General features: G+C 44.4%; 1 long non-coding RNA gene across 1 annotated transcript; it reads left to right on the top strand.

The window, feature by feature from the left end:
* Window positions 1-509: 509 nt before the first annotated feature.
* Window positions 510-8,031, top strand: LOC142496560 (uncharacterized). Its single transcript, XR_012802058.1, has 3 exons — window positions 510-1,281; window positions 4,707-5,769; window positions 7,747-8,031. It is a non-coding gene; the product is annotated as an uncharacterized LOC142496560 (long non-coding RNA).
* The last annotated feature ends 1,540 nt before the right edge of the window (window positions 8,032-9,571 follow it).

The following is a 9,571-nucleotide window of genomic DNA, read 5'->3' as shown; positions in this document are numbered from 1 at the left end:
CCCTTGGAGCCAAGTTGGAGGGGATGGTACTGGTGGGAATTTAGAGGTACAGGCAGTCCTCGGTTATCCAACGGAATCCGTTCTGGAAGTAGCGTTGGATAGTGAAACCGTTGTAAAGTGAGTCCCATGTTAATCAGTGGTGGTGAGCGTCGGATAACGCATTCAGGCGTCGGATAACGCATTCCGGCATCGAAAAAACGGCCCTTAGGATTACATTGTAAAGTGTTGGATATGCCATTCGTTGGAAAGTGAAACGTTGGATAACGAGGATTACCTGTATGTATTTGTGGAACCAGGGATCCCCAGAGCTGAAACGCCAACAAACAAACTCTGCTTCTCACCTATGTAAAAAAAAAAAGGGAGGTTCAAGATGCAGTGTCAATGTTAACTTTGAAGTATACAATTACAGCTGAGAGTAGTTATTCTAGTTCTCTCACATTTTATGAACTGTAAACAATCCCTGCAAGCCTGAAAAATGTGTTAGGGGGGGGGGACGTACGTTAGAAGGTTTTTCTGACTGTCTACATGTGTAGAAGTGTGTGAGCTACAGTACCTGCTCAGTAGGTGGGATCTGCAAACCAGAATAAACTGATATTTCTGCTCCTAGTGCGACAGGTCACATCACGCTGAGAGAGAAACTTACATGCAGACACAATGTTCTGAGGAAAGAGACATTGTCACAGGCAGTGAGAGTGACAGCACTGCCAAGGGAAAGAGAGAGAGAGAGCTCCACTGAGCGAGACAGAGACAACAAGCAGGAAGATGCATGAAAATTTAGAAACTGACAACCCAAATATTTGTGGGTCACCGTCCTCGTATATACCTCCACTCGATCCACCTCCTCCCTACCAACAACCTACCTTGTCTTCTACCCTCTGCCGACCTCCACCGTACCTGGAAATGCTGTTCTCACCTCCCCCCTATTCACATTCTCTTGGACCTACTTCAGTCCATGTACGTCCCCCCTATTTATCGTCCTTCTGCCCACCTCCACTACCCTTGTCTGAGCATCCCCCACCATACACCTCTTTCACTTATATAGATCCTCATCAAGAAATTTGTTTCTGGACAGTGGATCCTTTTCATTCAGTGACAAGTCACCACCAAGAAGCTAGTGTCTCGTCACCAGAGCTTTCTCCATCAGTGCTGAATGTAGAGACCACAGAGGGGAGACGAGAAGGACAACCATGGCGCAGGGAAAGTGATTGTATGGTATGGTCCATCATAAGCTTAATCCTTTTTCCACCCTTTGGATTAATTGCCATCATCTTATCATGCCAGGTAAAAGCGTGGGGAGGACTATGTTGGCAAGAGCAACTGTGGGAGGGGGGTTTGTGTTCCAGGGTAGGGTAATAATTGGTTATTATAAGGTGCTAGTTATACACAGTACTATTTACAGATATTAGAGTTGGGTTGCTAACATTTGTGGTAGGTGTGATAGGGTTCTACAGGGGCAGGATTGGGGTGCAGAAGGAAAAGTGATGAAGAAGAGGAGTTGCACATCTTTTGTAGTTTAAAGAAAAAGGTCTGTCCAGTAGGTCAAATAAATCACTTTAAGTTACAACAGATGGTGTGCTACTCTTCTCCTCCTTCTCCTTCTCCTCTTCTACTGCAGCCCCTCTTGTCCACTTTAAGGGGCCTTCTCCTGCAGTTCTGGCTGCACTTTTTCCCCTCACCTTTTTATTTTTGGGTGCCCAGTGTCCCGGGACAATAAGCCTAGGGATCTCCTCATCAACCTGCTCCTGGCATTGGCCAAGCTAGCCGTTTATAAGACCAGGAAGCAGTGTTTGGAGAGGGAGGTCCCAACAAACATCGTGGCCATGTTCCGGGCGCTGGTGCACTCCCGTATCCGGGCAGAGAACACATACGCTGAGTCCACTGCGACGGTTTCAGAGTTTGCCTCCCTGTGGGCGTCCGGCGAGGTGCTCTGCTCGGTATCCCCCATTTGGATTTTTTTACACTAACTCTCATATTGTAGTGCACACTATTTTAATTTACTGTTGCACTAGATACCGGTTTATGTCATCTTTTTGTTAGTCAGGTATTTTTTTTCTCACTGCGTCCTTCGGACCAGTGAGTTACCTGCTGATCTGATTGGCCGGCTTTGACGGCCAATAAGAACTACCAGATTAAATTGTCCTCTTCTAATTCGGATCTTGCTCGCAGAGAGTAGACTACTCGCAAGTACTATTTATATTACAAAAGAGTGCAGGGAGATATGATTGTTACTTTGCACAAAGTATAACCACAAGAGTAATAGATTTCACCTAGCAGGTAACAACACAGAAACTAGTCCTTATAAAGAAATGTTACTATTTTAAATTGTATAGTTCCCCACTTTGAATCCCAAAAGCATCAGCTTACTACTGCATGTGTCACCTACTGCATAGTTCTAGGGGCATTATGTTTTAATTATAAAAATATATATTTTTCAAGAAACGAATGAATATGTATAAAAAGTGTAATTTCCAAGAATCATTGCAGCAAAGTGGATTAACACTTATAGATATTAAAAAAATAGGAGAGACAGACTTGAGGTTACCTGCCCCCCCCCCCCACATACCCCCCAATTTCCAGGACTTTCATCTACTCAGTAAATATACTGCAGTTAGTGTTTACCGTATACTTACTCCTCACCCTCCATTATCCAGTACCCATCCTCTGGTTACTTCATCCTCTACACCAGGGGTGCACAAAATCCCTGAGTTCCCCCCCCCTCCCCTCGCCAAGGACCCAGCGTCAAATGACGCCGCGAGTCATGTGACATCACGTGACCCTGCAGCGTAATCTGACGTGCGTTTCCACGGCGTCACATCACATGACCCAATGACGCATGGCAACGCGTCGCTGAAGCGCCGGCTGAGAGCAGGTGAGGGAGTTACAGAGGCCTCAAGCCTCCCCCGGCATTTAATTGAAATGCCTTGGGGATGAGCGCAGGGCAACTGTAACCCCCGCCCCCTAGAAATTCTTGCGCCCCACCCTCTCCCGTTTACGCACTCCTGCTCTACACTCTTAGGTTTGAGTGCATGTTACCTGGGGTCCTTGAACACCTTGTCTATAAGGTGTTTGCCTTGTTGTATATGGCCAATGAGATAGCAAGTTTTTCTTTGATAAATCTAACTTTTTCCTTGATAGATCAGGGTAATAGACCCCATGAAATAAATGGTCTAATTCTCTTCCATACTGGAGATTGTAGTAACAAAGGCAGGAGAGGGAATAGGTGGTATGATTCCTTTTACTGGATACTGTAGATTGGAGCAACGGTGGAAGCATATGATTTTGTCAACAATGGCTTCTAAAAAGGCTTTAAACATTGAGGCACAAATGTATTTACCTGTGTAAAATACAAGATACATGGAAGCTTACAATAGCAATATTTTAGCTGGGCCACATTGTGACGGTGAGGGGGTAACCAGGCTCAATAATACAGGTTAAGCCCACTTGGGTGCCCCTGAACTGTGTTTTGGGGTACTAGAGTGTCAGCTCTTTGACCCAGCTGTTGTATATGCATTACTGTGGCTGTGTGTAAATGATGCGATGATAGAGATTTTTTTGTGTGTTTTTACCTTTCCAGGGGTGCCAGCAAGCCGGAATTGCTAGGCTATGAGGTTCAGGTGGGTTTGACGGAGAAAGTCTTTACAGATTGTGGCTATGTAGCGGGGTTCCCGAGTTATGGGGTACCCCAAAGATGTACCCGGGAATCAGGTAAGATTCTTGGATACATTGAAGCACAATATGCTAAGAGGCAGAGGTGCCAGGTTGGTGCATGCCCCTTACCAGAATTTAAATCTGTGCCCACCCGGCTGCAGTATACCGGCAAATCGGTGATAGGCTGGCAGGGAAATTCCCACGCGCTGATTGGCTGTAATGGTTTGTGAATGGGACTCCAAAACCTATAAGAAACCTTGCAGCCAATCAGGACTTTGGATTCTAAGCGCCAAACCAGCAGCAAATTCAAAGATGCTCTGGGAGAAATAGATGCGAGCCGGCTTCAGAGATTTCAAGGCAAGAAATTTTATAAGTTCCGCTTTTCAGGGGCCAAGTTTTGAAAACGGAGCGTAGCAGTCGCGGCTGAAATTGCATTCCGAATTGAGTTCCAGGACTGTTGTGAGTACCTCCCAGTCATTGAGAAGGACTCATACAGACTTCCTTTTGTAGCTATTTGGACTAGGAAAGTTTAGTTTGTTAGCCCAGACCCCCAGTAAGCGTATTTTCTATTGCATATTGTGATCCATTGTGTGTATGTCTTTTCCTGAAATAAACTACAATTTATTTTACCTCCTCCTTTTGCTCAATCATATGATCCCGGTAACTGCCATTGGCCTGAATGGTAGTCCCCACCGGGTACCATTTCCAGGATCGTGGCTTTAGGACTCAAGGCCAATGAGCACAAAAGTTTGCAACGTGGCGCTGTGCAAAGTGATAAACAAAAAAAAAGATGTCATATTTTCCTAACAGTGGGGGACCGATTTCCAGATGTACTGTAGGGACATCAGGCATTGAGCTACCAGTGAGACTTAGAGGAAAACTAGAGAAATATGGGTGTCACAAAGAAAGAGAAAATCACCTAAGAAGGGAGTGTAAAGAGGAGGAGAAAAAAAGAGTGGAATATTAAAGATGATATACATGTATAAAGATGACATACAGTATAGACAGTGCTGGGAATTAAATGTTCTTTTTTCATTTGTCTTTTCTGCATCTTTTAGATACGGAACAATGTACGTCTTACAGATGCAGTACCCACAAGCAAGGTCATCACCTGGATGATTTATATGAATCTCCTGTCATTAATGATGGGAATTCTTTTTGTCCTGTTCGTTTGTGCAGTGGTTCCCTCGGTACTTCTACATAATACCACCCATAGCAATAGCTTCCCCGATATCGGTTCACTTAACTTTCCATGATAAATTAATTAGATTGTTTTTCTGCCCACGTCCACCCTACCGGGATCCCTCGTACTCACTCCCACCACTTCCATTCCCCCTTGTGCCAGCCATCCAACCAGCCAACCAACCAGCCAACCTTCTCTTGGACAAACTCCAACTTATGTACATCTTTATATACCCTATGCCTACCTAATCCACCCTACTCAAAATTGTTCCCACCGTACACCTGTCACTTATACAGATCCCCACTGGGAAACTTGTGTTGTCACCGGATCCTTTTCCTGCAATGATACAGTAGATCACCACTAGAAATGGGTGTTTTTTTCCCCCTGGCTGATTTGGTCCACTGCGGATTGGTCGGTTCCTTTGGTCGCAGATCAATCTCAAAAAAGGACAATTCACCTTTTGGGGATTTTTTTTGTTATTATTGACAATAAAATCCCCGGATTCCGCTATCCGCTGACGGATTTTAAGAATCCAATCCGTTGATTCAGCAATCCGACAGTGGATTGCGGAATCCACAGGTCGTATTGTTCCAATTCACCAGCAGGTTGTATCCAACGGCGGTTTTGGATGAATCCACGCGGATTGAAACTATGACAAATCCGTCAGCGGATTTTACACCGCGGACTGTATTTTGAATGGCAAACGCGATAAATTTTCGGGAAACGAATTTGGGCTGTTTCGCTCATCTCTAATCACCACCAGGACACTCGTGTCTCGTCACCTGACCCTTCTCCAGCAGAATTGAATGGCTACAGACCACATAACAGATACAGCCAGAACTTTCAATGCACAGTGATTTGTCGGATATGACTTATTAGAAGCTTACTGAATTACGTTTTCCCACCTTTAGGAATATTTGCTGTCATTCTCATTCAAGGTAAGTGTGGGAGGACTATCTTGGCAAGAGCAAATGTGGGAGGGGAGCTTGTGTTCCAGGGCAGGACAATTGTTTATGATAATAAGGTGCTAATTATACACAGTACAATTTGCAGGTATTAGCGTTAGGATGCTGAGATTTGAAGTGGGAGTTCTATAGGGACAGAATCTAAGGGGCTGCAGGCAAAGTTAGGACGCAGCAATTTGTCTACAATAGGAATGACAAGAGACAAAAAGGCCAAAGTAATGAACTAAATGACCCATATTTATGAAGAAACAATATAGAGAAAATACATAGTAATGTACTAAATGGTTGGTCAAGTTGGATGTAGCATTGGGTCTTTTTTGTCTTTTGTTGTATACATTAGGTCAGAAACCTAGTAGCACTCCAAATAGCACAGATATACACAGAATACAATGCAGTGGGTTTGGATTTTTGGCTTGCTACAATTGTGTATGTCTGAAAGTTAAATTGGTTACAACGGGAACGGTGCTTAGTATAACCACAAGACAGATACATTTCACATTGCAGATAACACACAGTTCTAGTAATTACAAAGAAATGCTACTGTTTGAAATGGTATAGTTCCCCACTTTCACCCCCAAATCATCAACTTCCTATGTGTCACCTAATGCATCGTTTATAGGTAATATGTTTAGTTATTATTAAAAAAGATATTGGACAACGATTATGTTAATATGTGACTGAATATCATTTTCAAGCTTGTCCTGAATTACACCAAAGAGACCAAACAATGGCAGACATTGCATCAAAAAGAATCAACAGTTACAGATATAAATGTGGTAGGACGGGCCTGAGGTTACCCGTATCCCCTCAAATTTCCAGGGCTCCCTTCCATTCACAGGCTCCTAAAATCATTTAGACAAAGCAGACTACATTACAACCTGTGCCATTACTCTACAACTGATACAGTGCTGTATCTGTTTATTCACATATTATATCGTTGCTCGTGTATATTTAAGCCATTTTTAAAGAATAAGAGAGCAGACAATACTTCTAGGTGCTAAAACTCAGTGGTGAGGGCCCATAGATATACGTGAAAAGAGCAGCCTGCCACGGTAGTGGTCAAGCGATCAATATTTATTCGTGGATGATCACTTAACCGCTACCTCGGGTGGCTGCTTGTTTCACGTACATGTATCAAAATCAGGGCCCTCCGCTCACTTCTCCCCACCATGTAAATTCCTACGGCCGGGAGGATGTGATAATATAAATATACAAGTAGTACAGAGATCGTACAGATACTGTACAGTATGTTGGCCAAAGAGATAGTGGAGTTCTACATAGTCTGGGATACCTTTTATGGAACCCCCAGGAAAAATAATATCTCTAAATGCTGCTATGAACAAGCTTTCGGGAAATAAGCCTTGTCGTCTAATGTTGGAAAAGGAACCTCATAGTTTCAAAAGCATTTGCTTTTATATTAGTGAGTTTTCTAATACAGGGGGTGCTCGACTCCAGTCCTCAAGCCCCCCCCCCCCCCCCCCCACAGGTCCGGTTTTCAGGATATCCCAGCTTCAGCACAGGTGGCTCAATGAGAGACTCAGTTAAAGGGACTGATCGAGCCACCTGTGCTGAAGCTGGGATATCCTGAAAACTTGACCTGTTGAGGTGGCTTGAGGACTGGAGTTGAGCACCCCGGTCTAATATAAGATAGCATGGGCTGAAATGGCAATGGGATCTATTTAGTAAAGGTTTTGGTTCACTTGAGGAACCCAACTGGGCTTGGTGGGCAGTGGTGAACAGGGCGTTCCAGGTGTAGGAATTGGTACATGAGAAAAACATTAGGCATTGTGCTACCCCTGAGACTGGGAGGAGCACAAGAGACAAGTAGGGGTGTCACAGAGGTAGGGAAAAGCACAAAAGGAGGAAGTGGGGGTATTACAGACGAGAAACAGGCTGTGCCTGAAGTGAAATGTTCTTTTTTCCCCCCTTTGTCTTTTCTGCATCTTTTAGACACAGAAGAATGTACGTAATAGAAAGGAACTCGCCACAAGCAAATATGTCAGCAGGAAGACATTGATGAATGTACCGGCACTAGCGTCAGGAATCTGATAGTGATTCTGTTTGGGGGCGCTGAATGGAGGAAACACCATAAGCAAACGCTACGGAACACTTATAGCTGTGATTGTGGCAGCTTTCCCGAGTACACATTGAAGGAGCAGATGTGCGGTGATGTCATATTCTGCAGACCGCTAAAGAGAAATGATGCTTCGTGTTATGTTAATTGGATGTCTTTGTTAATAAAGGTAATTTGACAAACGTAGTGTTTACATGCAACGAGAAATTAAATAGCCTTTAGTATTTACACGTGTAATATGGCACAGTGATATTTTTTGGGGATGTGTATGAAAAGCCAGCAGTGTGTGTAACACTGAGGGCCTTATTCAGAAAGCCTCGATAAGGCCCTTATTGAGCACTTATTGACCAAAATGGCTACTCGTATTCAGATAGCCTCGATAAGTGCTCGATAACGGCCTGTATCGACGCAAAATTTTATCAACATCCGAAATTCGCCAACTGAGCGGCGATCAGCCGCTTATCGACCAGATTCAGAGACCCGCGAGTCAGCTATCGCGGCCTATCGCAGCCCATCGCAGCCCTAGAAGACGTTCTTCTCCCCAAATCCAATTCACCACAACATTTTTGGAGATTGGTGGGGAGATGGCCTCGATGAGCTGCGATGTGTCGGGACTTAGAAAAAATCAGGCCCCTTTCCTGCCTCGGATTGATGCCGGGGGTCTCCGGAGCTGATAGCCATTAATAGCAGCTCTGGACCCCCTCGGCATGCATCCAAGGCAGGAAACATGCATGTACAGCAACTTCATTACCTTAGCGGCTAACCGCTAAGGCAATGAAGGGGTTAAACACCCGTGCCAGGCTTACTGTAAAAACATACAATACAATACAATACTTTGGCTAGCGGGGGTGGGTGAAGAGGGAATTTGGCCCTTAGTGGCTGTTTAGGCATTGCGGGGGGGGGGGGTTGCGGGGGGAATGAACCCCTTCATTACCTTAGCGGTTAATACCGCTAAGGTAATAAAGGGGTTAACCCAACCGCTACCCACCCGCAAGGTCTAAACACCCATCCTTAGGGCTAATACCCCCTTCACCCACCCGTGAGGCCTAAACACCCACCCCTGACTGACTATACCCACCCTATACCCATTGAGTAGTATAGTCAGTGTTCGACAAACCTATACATTTGCTCGCCCCGGGCGAGTGGATTTAACCCCCGGGCGAGTAAATATTGGCCTAAGCAGCACACGTTTGGTACTAGGTGGCGAGTAGATTTTTTTGTGTGGCGAGTAGATTTTTTGGTGATTTGTCAACCACTGAGTATAGTGGTTGTCACGGTAGCTTATGACAAGATATAATGGACACCAAATATCTGGGTTGAACTGAACGAGGCTTAGATATAATAAAATATAATTTATTCCTTAAATAAGGTGAACACATCAATATAGTACAATTAACAGACAAGAAGGTAACACTTACTTAGTGTTGGGGGATGGAGAAGTATCCAATAGCAATTCTCCAACAGTCCAGTGACATTCAAGATGGAATCAGAAGCATAACTCCAGCAATCCAGTGACATTCAAGATAGTATCAGAAGCATAACTCCAGCACAACTAAAAACTGTAGGGTTGACACAGTTTATATACCTGTGCAACCCTATTCTTAACATTGAACACAGCCTATTGGTGAACAATTATCTAACGTGGAGACACAGACTACCAGACTAACCCATGCCCTCAGGTAACAGAGTTTGTTGATTGAC

The sequence above is a fragment of the Ascaphus truei genome, chromosome 6 (genome assembly GCF_040206685.1).
Source record: "Ascaphus truei isolate aAscTru1 chromosome 6, aAscTru1.hap1, whole genome shotgun sequence".
Classification (NCBI taxonomy): domain Eukaryota; kingdom Metazoa; phylum Chordata; class Amphibia; order Anura; family Ascaphidae; genus Ascaphus; species Ascaphus truei.
Note: the sequence above shows the minus strand (reverse complement) of the source record. Positions and strands in the feature narration are given on the sequence as shown.